Genomic DNA, 14,976 nt, shown 5'->3' on the forward strand with positions numbered 1-14,976 from the left:
CACGCTGTGGTAGAAGAATAATCAGCAGCTTTCCTTGTGGGGTGGAGACGAAGGTGAGTTGACTGATGTTTTGGCCGGATTCAAAAACCCGAATTCATTTCTCTGAAGTCTTCTTATTGGCTGGCACGACGGGCCCCCGCCTCTCTGCATTCTGACTGACTGGCAGTAAATGCCAACTACACGCGACTGGCCCATAATATGGCTGCTTCAGTAAAACGAGCCAAAAGTGTTTACCATTCATTTTCAATGGGAGTGCTCTGGGTGACGCTGTAAGTAAAAAAAACCAAAAAGCAACCTCCCCGTCGGGGAATCGAACCCCGGTCTTCCGCGTGACAGGCGGAGATACTGTCCACTATACTAACGAGGACTGGCACAGAGCTCACTTTTTCCCTCTACGTATTGTATGCTACACTGGGCATTCTCTGTTAATAGTGTATGATGACTGATGTTGTATAATGTTGACTGTTATGGAATAAAACCTGATTCAATGAGTGATTAAATTAACATACTGTATACAAGTAGATTTTCGAATAACTGTTTGCATTGATGTTTATTGACTGCATTATTAATGGAGTGCCTTAAAATAAGTACTGTATAGATATAACTGTTATTTAAGTAGGTTATAGAAACACATAAAGATAAAGTGCATTCTCAATCATCAGCAGTCAGCTAGGATGCACTATGCTTGGGGTGTATGTGCTATTTTGGACAGAAAACGTTGCTGATGAGATTCCTACCACGCAATTATAAGACGCAATTCTCAGTTGTTGTCATCACACACATATCACCGAAGAATGCGAGGGATAAGCTATCTTGGCCTGCCGTGGCGCCGATGGTCTGAGGGAAAAAAAAAAAAGGCAGAGGGGACTAGCACTCCTTCTGGTCAGGAAGCCGCAGGAGGACATTAGGAAAGACAGTTAACCCAGATATCCAAAGAATGTGAAATTATTCTGTCTGAATTATTTTCAATACATTTTGTAAATCTTCAATTGGATTGTGAGTCTTATTCCTTCTCATAATTGGAGATTAACGAACAAGGTCAAGGATGAAATGGTCATATTAAAGTCATGGTTTGACAGAAACAGATTATCCCTGAACTAAAGTAAAACTAAAATAATACTATTTGGAAATAGCAGAAGGGATACGTACGATTAAATACAAATAAACAGAGTGGACATTGAAAAAGTGAAAGAATACAAATTCCTGGGATCATAATAGACAAAATAATGAGTTGGAAATCTCATATTAAATATATACAACAAAAGGTGGCAAGAAATATTTCTATATTGAATAAAGCAAAATATGTTCTTGATCAAAAATCACTCTACACTCTTTACTGTTCCTTAGTATTACCATATCTAATGTATTGTGTGGAGATATGGGGTAATAATTACAGAAGCAATCTTCACTCACTTACTGTACTGCAAAAAAGATCAGTGAGGATAATTCATAATGCCAAGTATAAAGAACATGCAAACCCTTTATTTAAAAAAATTAAAATTAGCAGATTTAGTACTCTTTCAAACTGCTAGAATGATGCATAAAGTTAATAATAACTTCTTACCCAAAAACCTCATAGAGTATTTCTTTTCGTGCTTGTTTTTTTTTGTTTTGTTTTTTAACTGTTATTTATTATTTATTATTACACTGATTATTATATAAAATATGAGATGGAATGCAGGACGTGAATAACATGTACTGTACTAGATGTGGAATGGATGGGGGGTAGGATTAAATAAGATTTGCTTCTTCCTACTCCTTTTGGACATGTGGAACTGTGAAAGAATGATTCATGAGATGTATTCCATTGTAACCTTCATGTTTAAATAAACTAAACCAAACCAAACCAAACCAAACCAAACGTAAGGAGAGGTGAAATTTGTTTAATTAATTTACTTAAGTGGTCCCCTTGTAGCCTTATTAGGGTGCGGAGAATTTTATCCCCAATAGCCACTCCAAAGTCTTCATTTTCTGTCACGATCTATGAGTTAGCCCGCGTGACAGTTTAGTGTGTTTACACTTTTATGCCTTAGTTCCTGTTCTACAGTATGCTCTTATTTTGGTAATACTTCCTGTTTTGCCTGGTTTGTGTCCGCCTGCTTTGCTTTCTTTATCTCTTGCACCTGTTGCTAATTTAAGTTGTCCTTCTATTTAGTTCAGGTGCGTGCATCTTTCTTTGTTGTTGCATTGTCGGTGTCGGTGTCGGTGTCTGTGTTTGTGTTCGTGTAAGCCTGACACGCTACTACAAAGCTTGCTTTATTGAGTTCCTGCCGCTGCGCTGCAGCCATCATTAAACGATAAGTTTTCCTGCAACTAGTGCCTGCTTTCTGCATACTGGGTTCATCGCCACTATGCCAAAGACAAGACGTGACATTGTCTTTTTCTTCTGCCATTCAGAGGTGGACTTGCTGGTGTGTTTTGGATCATTGTCCTGCTGCAGAACCCAAGTTCGTTTCAGCTTAAGGTCACAAACAGTTGGCCATGCATTCTCCTTCAGGATTTTTTGGTCGACAGCAGAATTCATGGCTCCATTTCAGTCTTCCAGTTAATGAAGCAGAAAAAACAGCCCCAGACCATCACACTACTCCCTGCATAATTTACTGTTGGTATGATGTTCTTGTTCTGAAATGCAGCGTTACTTTTACACCACATGTAATGGGACAGACACCTTCCAAAAAGATCAACTTTTGTCTCGTCAAAACACAGGGTATTTTCCAAAAGGTCTTGGGGATCATCAAGATGTTTTCTGGCAAAACTGAGACGAGCCTTAATGTTCTTTTTGTTCAGCAATGGTTTTCGTTTTGGAACTCTGCCATGCAGGCCGTTTTTACCCAGTGTCTTTCTTATGGTGAAGTCATGAACACTGACCTTAACTGAGGCAAGTGAGGCCTGCAGTTCTTTGGATGTTGTTGTGAGGTCTTTTGTGACTTCTTGGATGAGCCGTTGCTGCGCTCCTGGAGTCATTTTGGTTGGCCGGCTACTCCTGGGATAGTTAGGAAGATTTTTGCGATTTGTAGATAATGGCTCTCACTGTGGCTCGCAGGAGTCCCAAAGCTTTAGAAATTGCTTTATAACCTTTCCCATGGCACGCATAGCAGGTCTTCCTTACGCCGTCGTGCCAGAGGCGTCTTCACCGCTGGTTTCTAGTCCCCCAGCTCTTCCACTCCCCAGCCCATTACCACGAGAGCCCAATCTACCTCAGCCCTCAAGGTATGAGGGGGACTTCGTTGGGTGCAAGCTTTTTCTTCACCACTGCCTCCTAGTCTTCAACCAGCAGCCCCAGACCTATTCCCTCGACTGAGCCAAGGTGGCGTATATAATTGGCTTGCTCACGGGTCGCTCCGCCAATTGGGTTATGGTCGTGTATGAGAGCAAGCCGGGACTTCTCACCAGTTTGCCAGGATTCATGGACGAAATGAAGAGCGTGTTCGACCATCCTGTGAGGGAGCGGGAGGCTGGGTCACGTCTCTTGGCCCTCCGCCAGGGCTCCGGCTCTGTGGCGGAGCATTCTATCATGTTCCGCATCCTGGCAGTGGAGAGTGGCTGGAACGACAAGGCCCTCATCTGTGTGTTTTTGGCCAGTCTCAGCTCCCGCATGCAGGAGGAGCTGGCTGCCCGCGATGAAACCAGGACACTCAAGGAGCTTATCGCTCTCTCTAGCCGGCTGGATAACTGCCTGCGGGAGCGTGTCCGACAGCTGGGGGTGGTTCCTCTCCACGCGGCACACCAGACATCGCCTCATCGCCAGAACTTCCACCCTCTTCCGCCTCCTCTCCCTCACTTGTCTGGGGCCCCGTTGGAGATCAGCGAAGAGGTTATGCCTATGCAGCTGGTAAAGGAGGCGCCACGTGCTCCTGTGGCTGTGTCTTTACTGCGGAGCAGCGGATCACTCTATCTCCCACTGTCCCAATCGTCCGCGTCCATGGCAATCGGTTGTTGCCACGAGCGCTCCTTCAGACGGACGGTCCTCACCTCCTCCTCCCCTCTCCAGTTCTTCTTCTCCAGTCGTGGGTCCGACCCTATGATTAGGCCATTGAAATTTTTCCGGATTCACCTTTTCCCTCCTACCGCCTGTATAACATATCTCTATCCGAACAGTGCCCTTGAGGAGTATATCACCACCTTGCTTGCCGCCGGGCACATCCGACCATCCCCTTCCCCCCTAGTGACAGGGTTTTTTTGTGTTAAAAAGGACGGCTCTTTGTGGCCATGTATTGATTTCCGTGCACTTAATAAGATTACTGTACGCAACAAGTATCCGCTGCCCCTTCTCGATTCCGCTTTCACGCCGCTCCACACCACTGTCACCAAACTGGATTTACGTAACGCCTATAACTTGGTGCGCATTCGCAAGGGGGATGAGTGGAAGACAGCGTTTAATACTCCTCTGGGGCGCTTTGAATATTGCGTCATGCCCTTTGGACTCACTAACGCCCCCGTCGTCTTCCAATGTCTCATTAATGATGTCCTCAGGGATATGATTGGCCGTTTCCTTTTTGTTTACCTGGATGGCATTCTTATTTTTTCCACCTCTCTAGTTCAGCACCATCAACATGCCCATCTCGTGTTGCAACAATTGTTTGAGAATAGGCTGTTTGTTAAACCACAGAAATGTTCCTCTCACTCTTCTTCTGTGTCTTTCCTGGGGTTCATTGTGGAGAAAGGCCAATTTCGACATGACCCGGCCAAGATTCAGGCAGTGGTGGACTGGCCCACTCCTACATCTAGGAAGCTTTTGCCAACTTCTACCGGCCCTTTATTCGAGATTTCAGTGAAGTGGTCGAACCTCTGAACAAGGTAACATCCTCAAAGGTTCCTTTTGATTGGTTGTCGGGGGCCACTTTCACCTCTGCGCCTGTTTTAACCCACCCTGACCCTTCTGCCTCTTTTATTGTTGAGGTGGATGCGTCCGACACCGGCGTCGGGACCGTGTTCTCCCAGCGCTCCAGTCGCGACCAGAGGCTGAACCCCTGCGCCTTTTTTTCCAGGCGTCTCTTGGCCGCTGAACAGAATTATGTTGTTGGCAACCGGTAGCTGTCGGTGGTGGTTCTCGCCCTGCAGGAGTGGAGGCACTGGTTGGAGGGAGCAACACATCCTTTTATCATCTTCACGGAACACAGGAATCTCTCATACTCAACACCTCAACCCTCGTCAGGCCCGGTGGGCACCGTTCCTCACTAGATTTGACTTCACGCTGACCTACCATCCTAGTTCAGGCAACGGCAAGCTGGACGCCCTGTTCAGGATGTTGGCCCCCCCCAGTCGAGGAGTGTTCCCCTGAGACCATCCTTCCTCATTCCCGCATCCTGGGGGGTCTTCAGTGGGAGGTAAAAAAGAGTGGCAGAGGCTGTTCGGGACACACCCTCCCCGGGAGGTTGCCCACCGGGTCATCTCTTCGATCTCCGTGCCCTCCGTTCGGAGGTCTTGACCTGGGCACATTGTTCCAGGATCCCCTGCCATCCTGGAGCCAGACGCACGGGCTTCCACATTTCTCAGCACTTCTGGTGGCCCTCCCTCCACGCCGACACCAAGAGTTTTGTGGCCTCCTGCTCCGTCTGTGCCATCTAACCAGCCACCAGCCGGGTTGCTTCAACCGCTTCACATCCCTTCCCGCCCCTAGTCGCACATCGCTATGGATTTTGTGACTGGTCTGCCCGCTTCAAGGGGGTTCACTGCTGTGCTGACTATTGTGGACAGATTTTTCTAAATTTACCCACTTTGTCCCCGTCCGCAGACTTCCCTCTTTGCTGGGGACGGCCAAGCTCCTGATCCAGAACATAGTTCGACTCCATGGCATACCCATACCCATGTCTTGTCTGTGGCCTCCTTTCTTCGCCGGGTCTATCGGGTCTGGCGCGACACACGGGCTGCTCTGTCACGCACCGCGAGGCGCAATCAGAAGGTAGCAGATCGTCATCGCAAGCCAGCGCCGGATTATCAACCCGAGTAGAGGGTCTTGTTGTCATCCCGGGACCTGCCCCTAGGTGTGGAGTCCGAGACATAGGGTTTGTTGGGCCATACGAAGTGTATCGGACGGTGGGGCCGGTGTCCGCCAGACTCAAGAGTCCCCCCTCCATCAAGACGTACCCTGTATTTCATGTGTCCCGCCTGAAGCCAGTCGCTGCCAGTGACCTGAGTTCGCCACCAGTGCCTCCTCCCCCTCCTCACTTGATCAACTGTCACCTGTCGCCTTTACGGCTAAGACTATACGGCTATACTATACGGCTAAGCTTTTTTTTTTTCAAAATGGCGCCGTGTGAGTGGCTGCCGGTTACAGCAGCTCTGTACTTTTCTTCCACCTTTTAGTGTTTTTAGAGTATTTTAGTCTTCTTCTTACTTTTTCTTTTGGTCGCATTTGGTCGAGTGTGCAGCTATGGAGATTAATATTGTTACTTTTTTAGTCTGCGCCTTGATGCTCTTTGAACTTTTCAGTTCAACTGTGGGAAACCTCTTCAGCCACGGCTCCCCATTCAACCAAGGCTCAATTGTTTACACCCGGGATCAGCTGTTAGCCCTGTGCCACACATCCCCTCTCTGCGCGGAGAGGCCGGAGATCCCCAAGGAGCTGCGGAGGAGCAGAAGAGGATGCAGGTCGGGAGTGAAGTGCAAGAAGCGGAAGAGACGGTACAAGCCAGGTCTACCGTCTGTCATCATGGGGAACGTAAGATCTCTCCCCAACAAGATGGAAGAGCTAACGGCGCTGATCCGACTGCAGAGGGAGTACCGGGAATGCAGCCTCATGTGCTTCACGGAGACGTGGCTGAGTGAACTTTCTCCGGATTCACACGTCACACTGGACGGATTCCAGCTGGTACGAGCGGACAGGAATGCAACGGAGAGCGGTAAGAAGAAGGGAGGGGGAATCGCTGTGTTTGTGAATGATAGATGGTGCCACCCGGGACACATCTGTGTGAAGGAGCAACTGTGCACCAGAGACGTGGAACTGTTAGCGGTTAGCATGCGGCCATACTACCTTCCGAGGGAGTTTTCACGTTATTGCTATGACTGTGTACATCCCCCCCTCAGCGGTCGCTGCTGCAGCTATAGAGCAGATCCACACCATCGTCTCTCAACTTCAGAACCAGCACCCCCAATCCCTCCTCCTCATCTCCGGTGACTTCAATCATGCTTCCCTGTCCTCTGCTCTTCTCACCTTCACCCAGTATGTCAGATGCCACACTAGAGACAATAAAACTTTGGACCTCCTGTATGCAAACATCAAGGATGCATACACCTCATCCCCCCTCCCCCCGCTGGGTCGTTCTGATCACAACCTCGTCCATCTTGTCACAGACTACACTCCAGTAGTGAATAGACAACCCCCTGTGAAGAGGCCTGTGAAGCAGTGGTCTGAGGAGAGCAGTGCTAGGCTAAGAGACTGCTTCCAGACAACAGACTGGGAAGCGCTCTGTAGTCCCCATGGCAGTGACGTTGACAGCATGACACACTGCATCACAGACTATATAAACTTCTGTGTGGAGAACACTGTGCCCTCCAAGTTGGTGCGGTGTTTTCCCAACAACAAACCCTGGGTGACCTCCGAGATTAAGGCCCTGCTGAACAAGAAGAAGAGGGTCTTAAACTCGGGGGACAAGGAGGAGTGGTGCAGAGTCCAGAGGGAACTCCGGCACAAGATCAGGAAGGGGAAGGACTGCTACAGGAGGAAACTGGAGAAGCGGCTGGAGGAGAATAATGCCAGGGAAGTCTGGAGAGGCCTGCAGACCATCACAGGCCATGGTAAAGGAGTGGGGAGAGACCAAGCCAGTGGGGACAAGATCTGGGCAGATGAACTCAATCTGTTTTTTAACAGATTTGAGTCTGCCCTCCCTCCCTCCCCTACCAACTCACCACTCTTCACCCCCACATCCCCATCCCAGCCATCCTCTACTCCCCTCTCCATAACTGATGATCAGGTGAGAAGTCAGTTGAGGAAGATCAAGGCAAGGAAGGCCCCGGGACCGGACAGCAACAGCCCCAGAATCCTCAAGGACTGTGCTGACCAGCTCTGTGGAGTTCTCAGGCACTTGTTCAACCTCAGCCTGAGCCTGGAGAAAGTCCCAGCCCTGTGGAAGACCTCCTGTGTGGTCCCGATCCCAAAGACACCACGTCCCAAGGAGCCTAACCACTTTAGGCCTGTTGCCTTGACCTCTCACCTGATGAAGACCATGGAGAGGATTATCCTGCAGCACCTGCGACCCCTGGTGGGCACTCAGCTGGACCCCTTGCAGTTTGCTTACCGGCCTCGGATCGGAGTGGACGACGCAGTGATCTACCTGCTGCACAGATCACTGCTACACCTGGAAGACAGCGGGAGCGCTGTGAGGGTCATGTTTTTTGACTTCTCCAGTGCCTTCAACACCATCCAGCCGGCACTACTCAGAGTGAAGATGGAGAGTGTGGGAGTAGACCAACACCTGATTGCATGGGTTATAGACTACCTCACCAACAGACCACAGTATGTGAGGCTCCGTCACTGTGTGTCTGACATGGTACTCTGCAGCACAGGTGCCCCTCAGGGTACGGTGCTCTCCCCTTTCCTCTTCACCCTCTACACCTCGGACTTCACACACAACTCCACACAGTGTCACATCCAGAAGTTCTCCGACGACACAGCCATCGTTGGTTGTGTTTCAGAGGGGAATGATCTGGAATACAGGACGGTCATCAGGGACTTTGTCAGCTGGAGTGAGCTTAACCAGCTGCAGCTCAACACCAGCAAGACAAAGGAGATGATCATTAACTTCCAGAGGAAAACATCTCACTTTACACCGGTGAACATCCAGGGAGTGGACATAGAGTTGGTAGACAGCTACAAATTCCTGGGTGTTCACCTTAACAACAAGCTGGACTGGTCCGTCAACACCCACACCCTCTACAAGAAGGGCCAGAGTCGCCTTCACCTGCTGAGGAGACTGAGGTCCTTTGGTGTGTGCAGGACTCTTTTACGGACCTTTTATGACTCTGTGGTGGCCTCAGCCATCTTCTATGCTGTGGGCTGCTGGAGAGGGGGCAGCACGGACAGGGACAGGAGCAGGATAAATAGACTGATCAGGCGAGCTAGCTCTGTCCTGGACGGTCCTCTGGACTCCGTGGAGGAAGTGGGGGAGAGAAGGATGTTGGCTAAGCTGACATCCATCATGAACAACACCTCTCACCCGCTACATGACACTGTTGTTTCCCTGAGCAGCTCCTTCAGCACCAGACTGTTACACCCACGGTGTAAGAAGGAGAGGTTCCGCAGGTCCTTCATACCGACCGCTGTCAGGCTCTACAACACCTGCACCACCTGAACCATGTTGTAGACACTATGCTTTCTTTACACTGTTCTCTTTACTTGTCTTGCTGCTGTAACAAGTAAATTTCCCCGCTGTGGGATAAATAAAGTACATACATACATACAAGACCATCTTGGACGCCAGGAGACGGGGAAGGGGTGTGCAGTACCTCATCGGTTGGGAAGGTTATGGCCCCGAGGATCGTTCATGGGTCGCTTATCCTCGACCATACTCTCCTTTCCGATTTTTACCGCAAGTTTTCGGACAAACCTGGTAGATCGCCAGGTGGCCTTCCTTGACTGGAGGGGCGGATACTGTCACACTCTGCTGTGACATCTTGGACTCACCTCATGTTGCGGTATTTGTAGTGGACCCTTTTTGTATGTCTGGTTACTGCTTCGTTGTTTTTTGTTTCCCTCAGATGCTGGTTCTCCTGAGATGGGCGGATCTGCCAGATGAGCACAGCTGCATTCCATCTGTTCCGCCACTTAATCCCCACAGCTGCTTCCGGAAGGCGTGGGATTATTCCTTGGTTTGGACTCTACCGACTACGCTTCATATCTCCGCGTCTCCCTAGACATTTCTTCTGTACCTTGTTTGTGCCTTCTGCCTTCCTGCCTGCTCATCCTGCAGCCCGCCTGTACTCTCTTGTTTCATTTTTGGACATTGTTCACTCCCTCTTTTGTCACGGTGCGTTCGAACTCTACTTTGCACCATGGTTTTTTGTTCCTATTATTTTTGCTGCATTGTTCCAAAATAAAATCTTTTCTTCCCTGGAGTTGTCTGGCTGCTGTATCCAGGGATCCTACGCCAGACTTCAATGCACCAGACGTGACAGCAGCAAAAGAATTCCAACCAATACAGCATTGATTCAAGGCGGTTTCAATCCACATCAGCAGTTCATACTCTCTACGAGAGTGTTTATTTTGTGACAGCACATCGCTAAATTCTGCAGAAGCAAAGTTGTGTCATGCAGCATATGTGGATGGCTACACTGCCCCACAATGTATCAGCAACCTGTAGCTTCAAATGATGTTCAAGACACCACAGATGCTATCATATCTACTATGGCTCATCACCACCCAGTAAAGACTAACACAGAAAAGGAAAAGACAGTGTTCCTGCAACCAGTAAGAGTATGGATAGAAGGACCAAAGGGGAAGAGGAATGTGCGCTGCCTGATGGATGGAGGAAGTCAATGAAGCTTTGTCCTTGCGAAACAAGTGGAAGCACTGGGACTACAGGTTGTGGAAAACAAAACATTCAGGCTGTCAGAGTCGCTTACTGCCATAGAAGCAGTGCCTTATTTGGCTTGACAGCGGAGGGACCAATGTCCATGGCAACCATAAATAAAGTGAGGAAAAGGCTTCTTGAGACGTCATCTGTACTTCTGTGTAGAAGGTGTCGGACGTTTCGCTCCTCATCCGAAGAGCTTCGTCAGCAAACTAATAAGTGCTGGTAGCTTAGGCCTTAAATACAGTAAGAGTGGGCGGAATTGGTGTGCCAACACCCTCCTCCTATTGGTTCGTTACACTAAGCCTGGGCGGAGCAGTGGTATAATCCTATCCTGTTATTCACACCTACGATAAAAGGGAAGTGTCGCTCCCTGAATTGGGTATGAACGACTCTGATACTGGCTTGTTAGCATCTATTGTTCTGGCTCGGCCCTGCCTTCACCTCATTTGCAAGACTAAGAGCTGTGGGTTTTGGTCTCAGTAACCTGCTGAACACAGGGTCCAAATTAAACCTCAAACCACCATTCCGATTCAATGATGGGTTCTGTTGTTTGACAAAAATAGCTTCCTTTACTCCTCTTTCAAACCATCTGTTTTCTTTGGCCAAAATCTTAACCTCGCTGTCCTGAAAAGAGTGATTGGTAGCTTTCAGGTGTAGATGTACTGCTGATTGAGGACCACTAGCATTGTCCCTGCGATGTTGATAAAGCCTTTTTTGGAGCATTTGCTTAGTTTCCCCAATGTAGTGCTCTTTGCATTCCTCATCTTTACAGTGGATGGAATAGACCACATTGCTCTGTTTCTGGTTTGGAGCCTTGTCTTTAGGATGCACCAATTTTTGTCTCAGGGTATTTACTGGTTTGAAATAGGTAGGAATTTTGTGTTGCCATAAGATCCTCTGGAGTTTTTCGGAGACCCCCGCTACATAAGGGACTACCACTCCTCTCCTTTTTGCTTCTGTGGGCTTTTGGGTTTCTTTCCCTACTCTCTTCTTTTGACATTTGTTAAAAGCCCACCGTGGGTACCCACAGGTTGAGAGCGCTCTCTGGACATGTTGTGTCTCCTTTTTCTTTCCCTCAGCACTAGTTGGTATTTGTTCCGCTCTATGTTGGAGGGTCCTAATAACCCCTAGTTTATGTTGTAGTGGATGGTTTGATTCAAAAAGCAGGTATTGGTCAGTGTGTGTGGCCTTTCTAAAGACCTCTGTAAGTAGCTGTCTGTCCTTTCCTATAATTACCTTGCAGTCTAAGAAGGCTAGTTGGTTTTCTTTAGTGTCCTCGCGAGTAAATTTGATATTGGTGTCCACCGCATTGATGTGATCTGTGAAAGACTGAATTTCTTGTTTTTTGATTATGACAAAGGTGTCATCCACGTATCTAAACCAGTGCCTTGGTTTTGTCCCTGAGAAGGATGTGAGAGCCTGTTTCTCCATCTCTTCCATGTACAGATTCGCCACTATGGGTGAGACTGGTGAGCCCATAGCACAACCATGAATTTGTCTGTAGAATTTCCCTCTAAACTGAAAATATGTGGTGTTAAGGCAAATTTCCAGTAATTGGCAGATGTGGTCAGCACTAAGTTTTGTTCTCCGATGCAGAGTTGAGTCCTCGAGCAGTCTCTTCCTCACCACCGAGACTGCTGCTGACATTTAACAAATGTCAAAAGAAGAGAGTAGGGAAAGAAACCCAAAAGCCCACAGAAGCAAAAAGGAGAGGAGTGGTAGTCCCTTATGTAGCGGGGGTCTCCGAAAAACTCCAGAGGATCTTATGGCAACACAAAATTCCTACCTATTTCAAACCAGTAAATACCCTGAGACAAAAATTAGTGCATCCTAAAGACAAGGCTCCAAACCAGAAACAGAGCAATGTGGTCTATTCCATCCACTGTAAAGATGAGGAATGCAAAGAGCACTACATTGGGGAAACTAAGCAAATGCTCCAAAAAAGGCTTTATCAACATCGCAGGGACAATGCTAGTGGTCCTCAATCAGCAGTACATCTACACCTGAAAGCTACCAATCACTCTTTTCAGGACAGCGAGGTTAAGATTTTGGCCAAAGAAAACAGATGGTTTGAAAGAGGAGTAAAGGAAGCTATTTTTGTCAAACAACAGAACCCATCATTGAATCGGAATGGTGGTTTGAGGTTTAATTTGGACCCTGTGTTCAGCAGGTTACTGAGACCAAAACCCACAGCTCTTAGTCTTGCAAATGAGGTGAAGGCAGGGCCGAGCCAGAACAATAGATGCTAACAAGCCAGTATCAGAGTCGTTCATACCCAATTCAGGGAGCGACACTTCCCTTTTATCGTAGGTGTGAATAACAGGATAGGATTATACCACTGCTCCGCCCAGGCTTAGTGTAACGAACCAATAGGAGGAGGGTGTTGGCACACCAATTCCGCCCACTCTTACTGTATTTAAGGCCTAAGCTACCAGCACTTATTAGTTTGCTGACGAAGCTCTTTGGATGAGGAGCGAAACGTCCGACACCTTTTACACAGAAGTACAGATGACGTCTCAAGAAGCCTTTTCCTCGATGGACAACTCCTGTACGACTGAGAGCCTACACAGACGCATAAATAAAGTGGAAAAAGGGTTTGCATTGGCCGGGAATCGAACCCGGGCCTCCCGCGTGGCAGGCGAGAATTCTACCACTGAACCACCAATGCTTGTAGTGGTGTGACTATGGCTGCTTTACAAAAACGAGCGTAAAGTGTTTCCATTCATTTTTATGGGAGTGCTGGGTGACGCTGTGAGTTAAGTAATCAGTTACTCGGCTGGTGCATCTCCCGTTGTTCAAAACTCGGTTAAACTAACCACTGGTTTACCCCTAACCACCGGTTAAATTCTTAACCCGCCGTTAGCTAACTAACCATTAAATATGCATTGTTCAACACATGGTTAGTCACGTCATTAGTTAACGGAACCGTCAAAGTTAACAAGTCAATTATACAACGTAGAAATTTCACGAAAAAAAAAGGAACTCCCCGTCGGGGAATCGAACCCCGGTCTTCCGCGTGACAGGCGGAGATACTGTCCACTATACTAACGAGGACTGGGACACTGTCCCGGTCTTGTCCCTATATGAAGCAAGACAGTTGAGCTGGGCCAGAGGATCCTAGAGAGAATGCCGTGCTGGTAAATCCAGGCCTTCAACTTGCCAGGGAGGCCAAACTTTTTTTCCCCTTTTCAAGCCTGTGCCATTCGGAGGTTGTTCATCCAGAGGAGACTCTCAGGCTGAAGTTGGCATAGTAGTCCAGCATAAGGTCTCTGAACTTCTTCAGAATGTGGTGCCGGTTTCGTGCCTCGTCCACCAGCTTGTGGGGTATGCATCCGTAAGCATTTGTCAGGTCCAGCCATAGCACAGCCAGGTCTCCCTTGCTCTCCCTTGCTTCCCTGATGAGCTGGGTGACCACACCTATGTGTTCTAAACACCCAGAGACATTTGGGATCCCTCTTTTCTGGACTGAGGTGTCAATGTAGGAGTTTTTCTGGAGGAAGTCTGTCTGTCGCCTGGCAACAAAGCTGAAGAAAATCTTCCCTTCGACACACAGCAGTGAGATGGATGGTTCGGAACTTATCAATGTTGTGAGACTTTTCCTCCTTTGGGATCCACGCTCCCTCCGTCTGTCTCCAATGGTCTGCTACTTTGCCCCTCCTCTAGATCACCTTCAGGATCCCACAGAGCCTGTGGAGTAGCCTGGGGCAGATCTTATATACCTAGTAAGGCACTCCGCTGGGCCGTGTCGCGGAGCCTGCTCTTGCCCTCTTTACCACCTCCTGGATCTCCTTCTACCCAGGTTCCTTCCCGTCTAAATCCAGAGGTGGTAAGGGAGGATCAATAAGGGACCCGCAGGAGCCCAGGTCCTGTTCTCTGAGTTCATCACTGTAGGTCTCCCTGGGGAGAGCGGAGGGACCAGTGTCCATGGCAACCATAAATGAAGTGGAAAAAGGGACTGCATTGGCCGGGAATCGAACCCGGGCCTCCCGCGTGGCAGGCGAGAATTCTACCACTGAACCACCAATGCTTGCGTTAGCAAAACTATGGCTGCTTCCATAAAACGAGCCATTCATTGTCAATGGGAGTCCTCTAAGTGACGCTTTGAGTTACGTCATCAGTTACTCAGCCATTCATTGTCAGTGGGAGTGCTCTGAGTGACGCTGTGAGTTACGTCATCAGTTACTCAGCTGGTGCATCTCCGGTTGTCAAAACTCGATTAATTTAACCACTGGAAAACCCCTAACCACCGGTTAAATTCTTAACCCGCCGTTAGCTAACTAACCATTAAATATGCATTGTTCAACACATGGTTAGTCACGTCATTAGTTAACGGAACCGTCAAAGTTAACAAGTCAATTATACAACATAGAAATTTCACGAAAAAAAAAAGAAACTCCCCGTCGGGGAATCGAACCCCGGTCTTCCGCGTGACAGGCGGAGATACTGTCCACTATACTAACGAGGA

The 14,976-nt window shown here is 48.3% G+C and overlaps 5 non-coding genes across 5 annotated transcripts; all 5 read right to left on the reverse strand.

The window, feature by feature from the left end:
- Positions 1–295: 295 nt before the first annotated feature.
- trnad-guc (transfer RNA aspartic acid (anticodon GUC)) lies at positions 296–367 on the reverse strand. Its single transcript has one exon. It is a non-coding gene; the product is annotated as a tRNA-Asp (tRNA).
- A 12,741-nt stretch (positions 368–13,108) lies between these two features.
- On the reverse strand, positions 13,109–13,179 carry trnag-gcc (transfer RNA glycine (anticodon GCC)). The gene has a single exon. It is a non-coding gene; the product is annotated as a tRNA-Gly (tRNA).
- Positions 13,180–13,493: 314 nt separating this feature from the next.
- Positions 13,494–13,565, reverse strand: trnad-guc (transfer RNA aspartic acid (anticodon GUC)). The gene has a single exon. It is a non-coding gene; the product is annotated as a tRNA-Asp (tRNA).
- Positions 13,566–14,467: 902 nt separating this feature from the next.
- On the reverse strand, positions 14,468–14,538 carry trnag-gcc (transfer RNA glycine (anticodon GCC)). The gene has a single exon. It is a non-coding gene; the product is annotated as a tRNA-Gly (tRNA).
- Positions 14,539–14,904: 366 nt separating this feature from the next.
- On the reverse strand, positions 14,905–14,976 carry trnad-guc (transfer RNA aspartic acid (anticodon GUC)). Its single transcript has one exon. It is a non-coding gene; the product is annotated as a tRNA-Asp (tRNA).

This window comes from Dunckerocampus dactyliophorus, chromosome 11 (assembly GCF_027744805.1).
Source record: "Dunckerocampus dactyliophorus isolate RoL2022-P2 chromosome 11, RoL_Ddac_1.1, whole genome shotgun sequence".
In the NCBI taxonomy this organism is placed as follows: domain Eukaryota; kingdom Metazoa; phylum Chordata; class Actinopteri; order Syngnathiformes; family Syngnathidae; genus Dunckerocampus; species Dunckerocampus dactyliophorus.